We start from the raw sequence: 14898 nt of genomic DNA, 5'->3' as shown, positions 1-14898 counted from the left end.
TTTCGACTTCAGAGGTTAAGAGCTAATTCAAAATAATGGTATATATACAGTATTAAAAGTTGTAAACATTTGAATCACTGTGTGAACAATTTTTTTCTACTTAAGAGAAATTCTTGTCACCTTGTGAGGGGACTGTTAAAAGGATTTTTTTTGTTTCTCGTGGAATTTGTAAATTGCAACGCTGGAAAATTTTCTTTTCAGTAACTCATTTTCTGTGTATCCCAAATATGCAAGGTATTTATGGTGTATAAATTTTTGTACATGAACTTCCCTGACAGATATATACTTAGCTATAGTCTCCGACGTTCCCGACAGAATTTCAAATCTCGCGGCACACGCGACAGGTAGGTCAGGTGGTCTACCTTACCCGCCGCTGGGTGGCGGATGTACGAACCACTCCCGTAAGCTTGTCAGATTTTTCTCTGTCGCGGGGAACGATAACAAACTGTGTCGGTTTCCTCTCGATAGTTTTTCGATTCTCGCTTGCCTGGAGTTAATTTGGACTTCTTTTGGTGACGTATTCGCTTTGTTTGGCTTGGCATACGCTGATTGTGGACCGGTTTGATTTTGAGTTTGATTTTCTTTAACGATGTCTGATCTAGAATCGGTAGTTAAAACTTCGGTTTTGTTTAGGGTTTGCGTGGAATGAAGGATGTAAGGTGAGGTTGCCGAAAGCTTCGGTAGACCCCCTCACGGTTTTGCATGAAATGCAGGGGAATGAATGTGCTTTTGCTCAACCCTTGTAATGAATGTAAGGGATTGAATGAAGAAGAATATAAGGCTCTCTCTTCTTATGTTAGAAGTTGGAACGTGATAGAGTGCGTAAGGCTTCCTCTAGAAGTTCTAGCAGATCTAGAATGAGTGAGTTGGATGTGGATCCTAATAGTACTAACGTAGAATTAGAACCTTCTTCCAAGTTGCAGCCCCGGCTCCCCGCACCGAAGCCGAAGATTCGCCTTCGGAGGCGGCAGCTCTGAAAGCCAAGAATCGTTCTATGGATCAGAAAGATTCGTCAGTTGGAAGGTAAGGAGAGTGTTAGTGATCAGTGCAGTGTCCCCAGTGTTGTGGAGGGTGCGTCTGACCGGCTCCTTAGTGCCTCTAGGCCTAGACCTCTTCCAGACTCCCAGTTCCAGTGGAGTAGGAAAGTCGAAAGCCGCAGGAGGGCTAGGGAGAGCCCCCACCGGTCAGGCGTCCCCTCGGCAGATCCTGAAGTACGCTCCCAGGCTGCCTCGGATCGCTACAAGAAGGAGCTCCTACGCCAATGCTTCTCCTCTTCGTCGTCTCCCTCTCCGAAGAGAGGTTGGAACTCCCCGGATGCGTCGCGCCCGTTGAAGAGGGCTTGGAAGGCTCCCTGCAGTCCTTTGGCTTCTAGTCCGGAGGTTTTCCCGGAAGAATCGTCGGTGGAGGCAAGAAACCCAAGAAATCCTGTGATCGTTCTTCTTCTCGCGCTCCGCGCTCGGCGCCTGCTTCCGAGGAAGAACAAGAAGATTCTCTACGAGAGTACTGCGACGGGGACTTCAAGCTCAGATCACGGCGCTAGCAGACTCTCTAGCAGTTAGATCACGTAGGAAGAAGGACGTTTCTCTTCCGATCAAGAGATCTAGGCGCCGCTCTTCAGAGGATCGTTCTCCTTCATATGGGGAGGTTTCGTATGAAGGTGGGGGCTCGCGTGAGCGCCCTCGCTCGAGTGAGCGCCCTCGCTCGCGTGAGCGCCCTCGCTCGCCTGGCTCTCTCTCGATTTCAAGACGCCAAACATCGGTAGGACGCTCTATGGAGAAAGAAGTTTTTTCTTCAGATTGGATTCCCGCTTCCGGTAAGCGCACTGCACCTGCTCATCACGCGATTTCTTCAACTCCCTCGCGTGAAACTTCTCCTCAGCAGCCTCAAGATTCTAGAAGGCGCCCTTATACAAGTAGGCGTTCTTCTTCCAGATGTCACTCTCCTCGAGTGTCGGATCGTGACTTCTCTCCTGACAGGCATCTAGAGTCTGGTAGGAGTCGTGTGCATGATAGACGGCCTACTGTTAGCCGCTCCCCGCAAGGTAGGCGCCAAGAGCCTACTGCACATAGATCTCCTAGTAGGCGCTCGTCTCTTTTAAGGCGTCATACTCCTGATTATTCTCCTAGGGGCAGACAACAAGAGTCTTTCAAGCGCCCTTCTCCGTGTAGGCGCTCTCCCGCTTCTAGGCGCACTTCTCCTGACCGTTTGTCTCTTGGTAGGCACCAGGAATCCCGGAAGCGCCCTTCTCCAAGTAGGCGCTCGTTAGTTTTGAAGCGCCCTTCTCCTGAATGTTACCCTCTTGTTAGGACGTCAAGAGTCTCGCAAGCAGCCTTCTCCTAGTAGCGCATTTCGCCTTCCAGTCGGACTTCCGTTGATCGTACGCAACTGGACAGGTATGGAGAGCCGCGCAACGCTCTGCTCTCGATAGGCGCTCTTCTCCTGGCAGCCGCTCGCCTCAGGATAGGCGCATAGAGTATAGTAGGCGCTCGCCTCCTTGTAAGCGCCCTGTGGATGTTTCCGAGGATTCTCGGAGTAGGAGCCCTACCTCTCCTTCGGCTGAGATTCCGTATACCTCGAAGAGGAGTCTCATCGTAGACTTCCCAGTCTTCTCATCGTTCTCCAGTGGATGTGAACTCTTCTAAGAGATGGGCGTTCTCCACAACCTCTCGCTCAACTCCTGCTAGGATCCTTCGTCACATAAGGATCTTCCGCGCTCCTGCCTCGAGAAGACGTCCTAGAAGGTTCGGATGAGGAACCGAACACTTCTGCTGCTGTCTCTTCTTACAAGAAGCTTACAGAGTCTACTTTTACAAGTTTTTGGGATTCCCTTACGCCTACGGCTCCTCCTCTCCTCACTCACTTTTTTCAACGGCGAAGACAGCGAAGAGTTCTTCTTGTGTGAGGATGAAGCCACTCTTTCTATGAGAAGGCACTGAGGAGTTTTGGTTCCTGATGGCTTCCAAAGAAGAAGCGGGGAAAACGATGTTCGCTTTTCCTCCTTCGAAGTTATCAGGACGTGCTGGTTTCTGGTACGAAACAGGAGAGCCCTTAGGATTGGGTCTACCGTCTTCGGCTGATTCGGATTTTTCGGCACTGGTAGATTCGACAAGGAGAAACTGCCCTTAACTCTGCTAAGACGACTTGGGCAATGAATGAATTGGATCATTTGCTCAAAGGTATGTTTAGAGTGCTAGAAGTATTTAACTTCCTTGATTGGTCGTTGGGAGTCCTAGCCAAGAAAATTGAAGTGCCAGAGTCAATTTCGCCAGAAGATCTTATGTGTGTTTGTCTTGTATGGACAAGTCGGTAAGAGACGGAGCGAGTGAAATCGCCTCCCTTTATGGGGCCGGGATCGTGAAGAAGAGGTCGGTTTATTGTTCCTTCTTAACGAAGTCGGTCTCCCATGCTCAGAGGTCTTCTTTGCTTTTTGCTCCTCTGTCTACTCAGTTGTCCCGAAACATCGAGGTGCAGCACATTTCGAGGGTCACTTTCGGCCAAAGCCCACCCAGGACCTTTTGGCACAGTCGGCAAGAAAACTCGCCCTTCCTCCCTACCAAGGCTAAGAAGGAAAAGGCAAGTGTTCGAGAACCCTTTCGAGGGGCATCTTCATCAACCTCTACGTTTAGAGGTCGTAGACCTTCAAGAAGGGGTAAGACTTTCGCCCAAGTCTGTTAAAGCCCCCAAATAACTTGCAAGTCCTTCAATCAACGGTGGGCGCCAGACTCTTAGAGTTTGCAGAAGTCTGGGCCAAAAAGGGGCGGATCCTTGGACCCTTTCTATTTTGAGGAGAGGTTACCTCATCCCTTTCGTCGAAAGACCTCCCTTGACGGCCATCCCAAGGGAACTGACGGCCAGGTACAGAGACCCCATCATGAATCAAGCTCTCCATCTAGCAGTAGATCAGATGCTGGAGAAGGGGGCTATCGAACTAGTGACAGACCATCATTCATCGGGCTTCTACAACCGCCTTTTCCTAGTTCCGAAGTCCTCAGGGGGATGGAGACCGGTGTTGGATGTAAGCGCCCTGAACTTCTTCGTAGAAAAGAAGAAGTTCACGATGGAAACGCCTTCATCAGTGCTGGCAGCACTTCGTCCAGGGGACTGGATGGTTTCCTTGGATTTACAGGACGCTTACTTCCACGTACCGATCCATCCTTCCTCGAGGGAAGTTTCTCAGATTCATGATGGGGGGGAAGAAAAATTTTTCAGTTCAGGGCTCTGTGTTTTTCGGCCTCTCGACGGCCCCTCAAGTGTTCACGGGGATTTTGAGGAATGTGGCTCAATGGCTTCATTTGAAAGGGTGAGGATATCCATGTACCTCGACGATTGGCTAATAAGGGCCAATTCAGAAGATCGTTGTTTGAAGGACTTACAAGTAACTTTAGAATTGACGAAGGCTTTGGGACTTCTCGTCAATTTCAAGAAGTCATCACTAATTCCCGAGCAGAGTGTGTGTATCTCGGGATACAGATGAACTCTCTGAGTTTTCTTTTCGGGCTTTTTCCCTCGCAGGGAAAGGATAGCCCGAGGATTCGAGAGAGTAACAACCTTCTTAGGGAAAGAAGTATGCACAGTGAGGGAGTGGATGAGTCTGCTGGGGACGCTCTCCTCTCTGGAGCAATTCGTTTCCTAGGAAGGTTGCACCTAGACCACTCCAATTCTTCTTCATCGGAATTGGAGTCGTCGTTCTCAGGATTTGACGTTCTCCCTGTCGTTATCCCAGGACACTCAAGACATCTCTTATGGTGGACAGATCCCAACCTCTTTGCGAAGGGACTGTCTCTTCAATCACAGACCCCAACCTGGTGTTGTTCTCCGACGCGTCGGACATGGGGTGGGGTGCAACTCTGGGAACCAGCGAAGTGTCAGGTACCTGGGTGGGGACAGGTAGCCTGGCACATCAACAGAAAGGAGTTGATGGCTGTGTGGTTGGCTCTGAAGGCTTTCGAGCCCAAAGTCAGAAGATCGGTAGTGCAGGTCAACGCGGACAACACTACGCTCTGGCATACATCAGGACAAACAGGGGGGACGCATTCTTCTCCCTGTACGAGACAGCAAGAGACCTTCTTCTGTGGGCAGAAGAAAGAGGAATCAAGCTTCTCACCAGGTTCGTGCAGGGAGAAAGGAATGTAAGAGCAGATCTCCTCAGCAGGAAAGATCAGGTCCTTCCACAGAGTGGACCCTTCATCTGGATGTATGCCAGAGCCTGTGGAAGTTATGGGCAGGCCACACATAGACCTCTTTGCCACGTCAAAGAACAGAGGCTGGATCCTTACTGCTCTCCGATATCAGATCCAGAGGCAGTAGCAATAGATGCTCTTCTTCTAGACTGGAACGGACTCGACGTCTACGCGTTTCCCCCCCCCCCTTCAAGATCCTGGGGCTAACCATCAAGAAGTTCGTAGAGTCCGATTCAACGAGAATGACCCTTAATCGCTCCCTTTTGGCCGGCGGGAAGAATGGTTCACAGAGGTACTGGAATGGTTGGTGGACCTTCCAAGATCGCTCCCGCTGGAAGGAGCGATCTACTCAGACAAACCCCACTTCGACAGGTACCACAAAAATCTCCTCGCTCTCAGTCTGACTGGTTTCAGACTGTCCAAAGTTTGGTCAGAGCGAAAGGCTTTTCAGCAACAGCTGCTAAAGCAATCGCAAGAGCGAGGAGACCTTCCACCTTGCGTGTATACCAGTCAAAGTGGGATGTCTTCAGACGTTGGTGCAAGAGGAAGAACATTTCCTCTTCCAGTACCTCTGTGACCCAAATTGCGGATTTCTTATTTTCCTCAAAGAAGAATGTCATCTGGTTGTGTCAACTATTAAGGGATACCGCAGTATGTTCGGGGCGCGTTATTTCGGCATAGAGGCTTAAATATATCCGATGATAAGGACCTGCATGATCTTATTAGATCATTTGAAACCATTAAGCGTCCTCATGTAGTACCGAACTGGAATCTAGACGTAGTCCTACAATTCCTTGGATCGTCTAGATTCGAACTCCTGGCTTAGCCTCTTTCAAGGATTTGACGAAGAAGGCTATCTTCCTTTTGGCCCTAGCTACAGCTAAGAGAGTGAGTGAGCTCCAGCTATTGAGGGCAATGTAGGGTTTAAGGAAGATTCTATGGTGTGTTCATTTCTTCCAAGTTTCCTGGCAAAGAATGAAAACCCATCACGCCCTTGGCCCAGGAGCTTTGAAGTTCGTAGTTTATCTTTTTCTAGTAGGGGAAGAGCCTGAAAGAACTCTTTGCCCTATGAGAATTATGAAGTATTTCCTTAAGAGGAAGGAACAACTTAAGGCTAATCAAGATGTGCTTTGGTGCTCCGTAAGGACCCACTCGGGACGGCCCATGTCGAAGAATGCTCTTTCCTTTTTTCTGAGAAGCCTTATTACAGAGGCACATGTTGCCTGTAAGGAAGATCATTTTAGACTACTGAAAGTGAAAGCTCACGAGGTGAGAGCCATCGCAACTTCGCTTGCATTCAGAAAAAAAATATGTCTGTGCGGAACTTGATGGAGGGCGACTTTTTTGGAGATGCCAATCGGTTTTCGCAAACCACTACCACGATGTAAAAATCACATATGATAAATGCTTCGCCTTGGGTCCTTTCGTATCGGCGGATTCGGTGCTGGGGCAGGGAGCTGAAACTTATCCTGTGTAAATTTTTTATAGTTACCCTATATTTTATATTGTTGTTTTTGGTTTGTCTGAAAGAGGTTGCAGGAGGCACCTCTTTTGTCGTAATATTAACCCTTTGTATTTTGGTTAGGTGGTCTGGTGGGTTTTTGGCTCCTTGCAGAGGTAGTGGTAAGGGATCTGTTAGGTAAGCGGACAAGTCCCTCTAACAGCATCCGACTTGGATTCTACCACAATAGGGGATCACATATCCCCAGTGGTAGATCCGAGAGTCTTTCAGCATCAGGTCACATCCTAGCTGTAGCTCTCCAGGCAATGCAGACTCAGAGATAGTATCTATGAAGTCTTCATCCTGAAAAGGTGAGAACCAAGGTTTTGGTTATATCCTACAACATTAGTTGTTTCCCGTCTTACCTGTATGATTGAGCTGTCTCTTACCTCCACCAAGGGTGCCAATCAGCTAAGTATATATCTGTCAGGGAAGTTCATGTAACAAAAATGATATTGTTAAACTACAATAAAGTTTTGTACATACTTACTTGGCAGATATATACGATTAATGGCCCACCCAGCCTCCCCTCAGGAGACAGGTGGAAGAGAAAAATCTGACAAGCTTACGGGAGTGGTTCGTACACCCAGCCACCCAGCGGCGGGTAAGGTAGACCACCTGACCTACCTGTCGCGTGTGGCCGCGAGATTTGAAATTCTGTCGGGAACGTCGGAGACTATAGCTAAGTATATATCTGCCAGGTAAGTATGTACAAAACTTTATTGTAGTTTAACAATATCATGTTTAGACTAGTTTTTAAAATTGTTTAGTTTTCTAAATTAATGGAAATTTTTTGGGAATTAAACTTATTGTATATAAATTCACTATTTATACTAGATTTCTTTATAAATGGAGTAGTATAGCCTTTTTTAAGGCATCCTTGAAATTTTCTACAGTATCTTATCCCCTACTTTATGATACTGAAATTTTATTTCTTTCTCACACACAAAAAGGTAATGATTGCACATAGGAAGTTGCTGTGTGTGAATTGAAATGAAAGGTCATGTTTATACGAGTTTTTCAGGAGATTAATTTCCTGATAGTTACCACATGGGCTCAGCTACGATTTCAGTATATCATGATATACCAGCAATGTATTTTGTTTAATGTCTTTCATGTAGACTACAAAGTCAATACTGGTACACTTTTGTCATAACAGCAGTATAGATTTTATTTTTATAATATTTGAAAATACTGTATAGCTGATTCAGGTATCAAGAGATATGGAGTGTATAGCCATAATTATATTATTATATTCAGAGCACTGAGTTTAATTTTTACCATAAGGAGTTTTACATCATTAAAAACCTCTTCTCTAACAAAATATTTACATTTTTATTAAAAAAAATTATTTTGTAATCTACATTTTTCACCTTCACATAACGTTTTTTTAAGCAAATCACAAAGGTAGGAAATTTAAAAAATTCATTTACCTCAACTTCCTCCTACTGGTTCTTGCACAGTCATAATGTCGCCTATTGGACTTGCTTGAGTGAAAAGTATAGGAATACTGGATAACTTCGGATTTGTTACCTGAAGCCGTCGTATCCAAGAAAGAAGAGAATCTCTACTTGATGTACCTGAAAAAAAAATAAGGCAAATCTTGTTTTACATTAGTAGGTCCTGAAACAACTTGTCCTTTCCATCTGCTGGTTTTTCTCCTTGGCTTTTACAATTTTATCCTACTAATGCTCTCCACATATGGCTACTGGAGGATAAGAGCTTTCCACACCTGTCGTCTAACTTGTGACTAGCACCAGCTAATTACGCACCTACTCTAAATTAATATAGTACGAATCTTAACTGTCCTTTCTAAGTGTTCAGTAAGATGTTTGGACAAAATGTAACAACTCGGATAGTAAAAAAAAATTTTACTTTCTAAAGACAATAAATGAGACTTCAGTTTTCCTTCAGCTTTCATATCTAGTGAATAAAGTGAATGCTGATTTTCTGATAACAAAAGTTAGATATGGAGATGGTGAAAACCTATTGGGTGCAGGGAACATGTTTTCACTTATAAAGAGTACACGTAAACAACTATTACTATCACTTCACTTTTGACTAGAACAGTGTAAAGCAGTCAAATATTTTCTTTAAATAAAGCTGCAGTCAAAGATTTTCTTTTAATTATTAAAATTAAAGCTATGAGTCATTACAATAAACAATGCTAAAAAAATTCTAGTAAGTATATGAAGTGTTAGTATATTGGTCACTGTTTGCAACCTATTTTTAAAAAAATATTTTTTGGGTGCCATTGGTTTAAACAATTACCTTAGCAGACAAGTTGTGTGGATACTTACTATAAGAGTATTCAGTACACAGCACTGCACCGTGGTAAGGCCCTTAAACAGTGAGCAAGCTATGCAGCTAGAGTAATTAGCCAAATACTTTGCATCATTTATATTGTGTCAATACAAGGATGCTGTCATTTCTTTAATAACTGACTTTGATGACTCCAAGCTTACATCAATAGGTAAAAAAAAAAAATGTATCACTTAATGATGGTCACCATATCATGTCTTCATCTGAATTTATTAAATTACATAAATTCATTCTGAAGACATTTTGTTACACAGATGCAGGCATTTCCTTCAAAATGATACTTGCCTGGAGCAGGTGAGCAATGTCTAAACCCAGAGAGATGAAAAGGGATTTGTCCATTAATATCAGGAAGGCCACCTAGTCAGGCATTATGCAATGTCTCTGGCTTCAAACAGGATACGTGAATTTGAAACTAAGCCATGGCAGTTCATTAAGAAGCCACTCCCCATACACTTAGTTAATATCAGAATTCAGGGTTGAAGGAATAGTTGGAACGAATTATTTACAATTCAAGACAATTCCAGCCTAACTACAGTGGCTAGTATTGAGATAGGTTTCCTTTGTCATGACTGTAATGCAAGGAATCTGTGGCATCTGGCAACTCGTGTGCATACGAGGTGGAGAATAGTCATAGACAACACTTGTACCCTGTGATGCATTAGTCTTTCTTCCAACCCAGGATATCAGAGGGGCGGCTACAGGTGGGCAATCAATGTTAGACCTCAGGTTTATTAGCTATGAATAATACAAATTGATTATAATTTTTCATTTGTTTCGTATTCGGAACAAACCTTCGGTCGTAACAATAGGATAAACTAAATCTTACTTGGAGGGAGGCACAAGAATCCTGAACTGACTGGGGGTTCAGCACACCTGACCTCCCTCCTTATAAGTTTAGAAGTTCGAGTTCTAAAGAAGGGGATCAATGCCTGTGAGAGAATTGATATGACGGTACCTATGAACTCAGCCCGCTGGGATTAAACACAATGAGACATGACCAGACTCATTGCATTCAAGGAAGATAGAGAGAACTCCATCTGTTCAAGCAAATAACCAAAAAAAATGCAACACAGTATAGACCACCGCACTCGCCTGTATCAGACCAGTTTGCAGTGTATGATGTGTCTATTCTTCAACCAGCCCATAGGAATAAAGAGATAGAAGACCAGCCACCTAATTCATTCTCTCTTCTACTCAATCATCTTAGTTAAGATACAAACTATCCCGCCAGGGGCACAGGATGAGATGAGCTATAGAACTTGTTGAGCAGCTACCACTGGACCCAAGGAAAAAGTGTCCAAGGACCTGTAGGATATGTCCTTCATGTACAAGGAAGTGAAAGTGGTCTGCCGAAGCCAGGAACCAGCATTCAAAAATCCTATGAACAGACAAGCTTCTTAAAAGCCAGAGAAGAACTCATCCTCTGATGTCATGTGCTCTGCCAAAGCCAGGAACCAACATTCAAAATCCTTTGAACAGACAAGTTCTTAAAAGCCAGAGAAGAACTCATTCCTCTGATGTCGTGTGCTCTAGCAGGCACAGTATCCATGACAAAACTTGATGGTGAGGAGTAAGCTCGTTTAATTACCTTATGAAGCCAGAATGAAATATATTTCTTGGATACTTCTTTTCTATTGGCTTAGCCCGTGCTAACAAAAAGTCTACGACACCTATGTTTAGGTGACGAGTCCTGTTTAGATAGCGACACAGAGCTCTGTTTCGTCTTCCTCCTAAATAAATTACAATACGTCTACAATAAAACTAGTTTTTAAACAAACCCATTAATCACATATCAGTGCTCTCCCTTCCTCTCACTCTTCTAGATGGAGTTGGCACAAAAAAACAAGCAGTGTATGTTTCACAAAAAATATATTAAGTCCCTCAGATATGAACTAGATTTTTTTGAAATTGTACTCTCACATACAAAGGTTCACAAATACAAAACAGCCTAAGTAACCAGCTCATAATCCTTCAACTCACTACCTTCCATTTTTTTTTTCAGTCACTAGGTACTGGTTACTGCTATCAGCCTAGCTTTATATCAAGAAGTCTTACTAACTGATTTCCCTCGAAATTAGATGGCCAATAGCTGAAAGTTTTTTGCTCAAAGTATCAAGAATTCTTATAGCTATTTGTACATAATTCAATGTTTTGAAAGTTTGGATTTTAATTTTATTTCCTATTTTCCTTGCATTTAAATAACCAACAACTTAAGCTTTTTTTTAAAAATACAGTTATGCCTCTTTGAAATGTAGGCTATCAAGTTAGGCTACATAGGTGATCAAGCTAGCCTATGTATCCTGATCCTGGATCCAAACACTGAGAAGTCTCTCCATCTCAATTACTTATTTATGTTTCTTGGAAATACATAACTTATTCATATTAAAGCCATTGTGTTTATACTCGGGTAGAAACACCAATTCAATAAAGTGGACTGAACAGTAATCAAATGGAAACTGTACTATACTACAAATCTGGTATGAAGAAGTTTCCACAAAATGTTTATTCACCTTTCATCAGGAATAAAAACAATACTTATCACTATGCAAAATACAATTAAATATGCATGTATGGACTATGTCCTGTCATATAGCAACAACTAATAAAATCAGTTATTGCGTCAAGCAAAATAGGGTTATTGATCAGCTTTGCAAATCTATGAGATTGTTATGACAAGTAAATTCCTGGACAGAAGAAAGTGCCTCATCTCCATTCAAACAAAAGTTCAAGCTCCAAACAAGCAGGTAAAAATAACGCTTACCAGTTGCACAAATGGCCATAATAATACCATCCTCTTGTTCATGCACACTACATTTCTTGACAAGAGATGACTCCTCTTCCATCACACCCGTGAACCAATGTTTAATATTTGATACATCTGCAAAACACAACAATAAAAATCACAAAGTTATTGGAGAACTAATTACAGTTTATATATACATAAAATTTTGATAATTTACTTAAAAATGTCACTAGGTTAACAAATTCTTATTAAAAAGACAGTGGATGTGAAAGCTACTACCATTTCTAAAACAGATCATTAACCCTCTTACGCCGAAGCCCTAAAAATCAAAACCTCTCCCGTATGCCGGGGCTGGTTTGGAGTGAGCACGGAAGCAGAAAAAATAATTTTTTCAAAAAATCACAGCGCGCTTAGTTTTGAAGATTAAGAGTTCATTTGTGGCTCCTTTTTTAGTCATTGTCTGAAGTTTAGTATGCAACCATCAGAAATGAAAAATAATATCATTATCATATGTAAATAATGCGATATATGGTAGCAAAAAAAAAAAAAATCATAAATAATTGTATTCAAATCACGCTGTGCAAAAAACGGTCAAAGCTAACGAGTTACTTTTTTTTCGTTGTATTTTACACTAAATTGCAATCATTTTGATATATAATACATTGTAAAACAATAAAAGCAACACCGGAAAAATATTATCACAAAATGATGTACGAATTTGTAACGCGCCGACGTAAAAAAATATTTTTTTCAAAAATTCACCGTAAATCTAAATATTGTTCTAGAGACTTCCAATTTGTTTCAAAATGAAGACAAATGATTGAATATTACGATACTGTAAGAGTTTTAGATTAACATTGCAGATTTTGACCATTTCGGACGAGTTAAAGTTGACCGAATGTCGAAATTTTTATATATATATTTTTTTATATGCACATATTTCGGAGATGGGAAAAGCTACAACCTTCAATTATTTTTTATTGTATTCTTCATGAATTTGCGCACATTTTGATATATGAAACTCTATAAAAAGGCTAATATGAAAAGGAGCAAATATTAGGATAATGCGAAGTACGCATTTCGGAGACTTGCGGCCGCGAATCGCGCACGGAGGGAAGTTAAATTATATTTTTCAAAAATTCACCATAAATCACAATATTGTTCTAGAGACTTCAAATTTGTTTCAAAATGAAGATAAATGACTGAATATTATTAGGCCATAAGAGTTTTAGCTTACAATTGTGTTTTTCAACTATTTTGGTAGAGTCAAATTTGACCGAACGTGGGTTTTTTTCTATTTATCGTGATTTATATGCAAATATTTCTATATAAGAGAAAAACTACAACCTTCAATCATTTTTAGTTGTATTCTACATGAAATTGCGCACATTTTCATATATAAAACTTTATGTAACAGCTAATTTTAATTGGTGCAAACATTTCGACAATCGCACAAAAAAAATTCTGATTTTTTCGGAAGAGTTACCGCGCGGACGTAAGGAAATTTTTTTTTTTTTTTTTTTTTTTTATAATTCACCATAAATCAAAAATATAGTGCTAGAGACTTCCAAGTCATTGCAAAATGAAGGTAAATGATTGAATATTACTAGAATAATAAGAGTTTTAGCCTACAATTTGCGTTTGTCGACTATTTCAGTAGAGTCAAAGTTGACCGAAAGTTGAAATTTTTGCACTTAATTATTTATTTATATGAAAATATTTCAAAACTGATAAAAGCTACAAGCATGGGTTGGTTTTAGTTGTATTGTGCATGAAATTGCACACATTTCCATATATAAAACTTTATGTAACGGCTAATTCAAAATGGTGCAAACATTAGGACAATCGCACGAAATGACAATTGTCTAAAATTGCATTTTTCTAACTATACAAACCTGAGGTCCTTTTACAATAGGAAGATACTAGCGGCAGCTGGATAGGTCGTAAGCTTTCGAAACAATGGGGTTCGGTAGTTAACTAACTGCTTGTCCGACAGGCGCGCGAGCGCGCGACTGGGAGGTAAATCAAATCACTTTTGCTTTGGCCCAAGCAAAAACTGCAGAGTGAGGGGTGGCATGAGGTGGGGCTATGTGTAAAAGGACCTCAGGTTTGTATAGTTAGGAAAAATGCAATTTTAGACAAATTGTCATTTGTTCCGACACGGCATACAAAACCTTCGGTCCTTTTACAATAGGAAGACTCACTTCTTGGTGGGTGGAATCTGAGTCTTTTGTGAACAGACTGGTGTTCGCCCTACCTTGGAAGCTTCCCTGGTCGTGAAGAGCGAGGGAGGGATCCAAGCCTCTGTCCGATTGATCGGGGTGTGCACCGCAGGATCAATGGTCAGACCTCTGGACCGAGTACTAAGAGAGGGGCATGCGCATCTCTTAGTACCAGCAATGCAAGAACTTGTTCCTGTACAGGAGCAAATATAAAGGTCATGGGTTTGATCTCTTGTAGGCATCCACTTCCCCCCTTGCAGAAGGAAGTGGTGGATATTCTGCTCCTATCCCTAGTGAAAGGGATAGGATGGTGGGGCTCTGTCATATAGCTCACCTGCATCTCGTCCTCATCCAGCGTAGTGACGACCATGGCCCTCTGCCCACAGGTAGAGGGGAAGGAAAAGATGGGAAGAGAGAGCCAGTCACTCACTCACTCACACCATCCTCCACACAGTCCCACACCAGGACTCGATGCTGTTCAGCCTGCGAGGGTCTGGGTTAGCTACACAACTTGTTGAGCAGCCACCACGGGTCCCAAGGAAAAGGTATCCAAGGACCTGTGGGCAATATCCCGAAGGTAGAAGGACGTAAAAGGTCGTCTGGTTAGACCAGACCCCTGCCTTCAGACCTGCGCCACGGAGAAGTTCTTGCGAAACGCCAACGAGGGGCCAATACTTCTGACTTCGTGAGCTCTCGGACGGGACGTACGGATGTCGTCACTACCATCAGCCTCATACGCCCTCCTGATGACCTCACGCAGCCAGAATGAAAGAGTGTTCTTGGATACTTCTTTCTTGGTGACCCCGTGCTCAACGAAGAGGCGTCGACACTCAGGCCTGAGGTGACGAGTTCTCTTCAGATAGCGCCGTAGCGCCCTCACAGGACAAAGCAGCATCTCATCCGCATCATTATCGGTGAAGTCCAATAGGG

General features: G+C 42.7%; 1 protein-coding gene across 1 annotated transcript in view; it reads right to left on the bottom strand.

The window, feature by feature from the left end:
* Window positions 1–7912: 7912 nt before the first annotated feature.
* The window catches only part of LOC135197033 (evolutionarily conserved signaling intermediate in Toll pathway, mitochondrial-like), a 48488-nt gene continuing 41502 nt past the window's right edge, over window positions 7913–14898 (bottom strand). The window contains exon 11 of the mRNA XM_064223940.1: window positions 7913–8054. The gene's annotated coding sequence lies outside the window, so the exon portion shown is untranslated. The remainder of the gene's footprint in view (window positions 8055–14898) is intronic.

This window comes from Macrobrachium nipponense, chromosome 18 (assembly GCF_015104395.2).
Source record: "Macrobrachium nipponense isolate FS-2020 chromosome 18, ASM1510439v2, whole genome shotgun sequence".
Lineage (NCBI taxonomy): Eukaryota > Metazoa > Arthropoda > Malacostraca > Decapoda > Palaemonidae > Macrobrachium > Macrobrachium nipponense.
The sequence above is the reverse complement of the archived record's forward strand: the minus strand, read 5'-3'. Positions and strand labels throughout refer to the sequence as shown.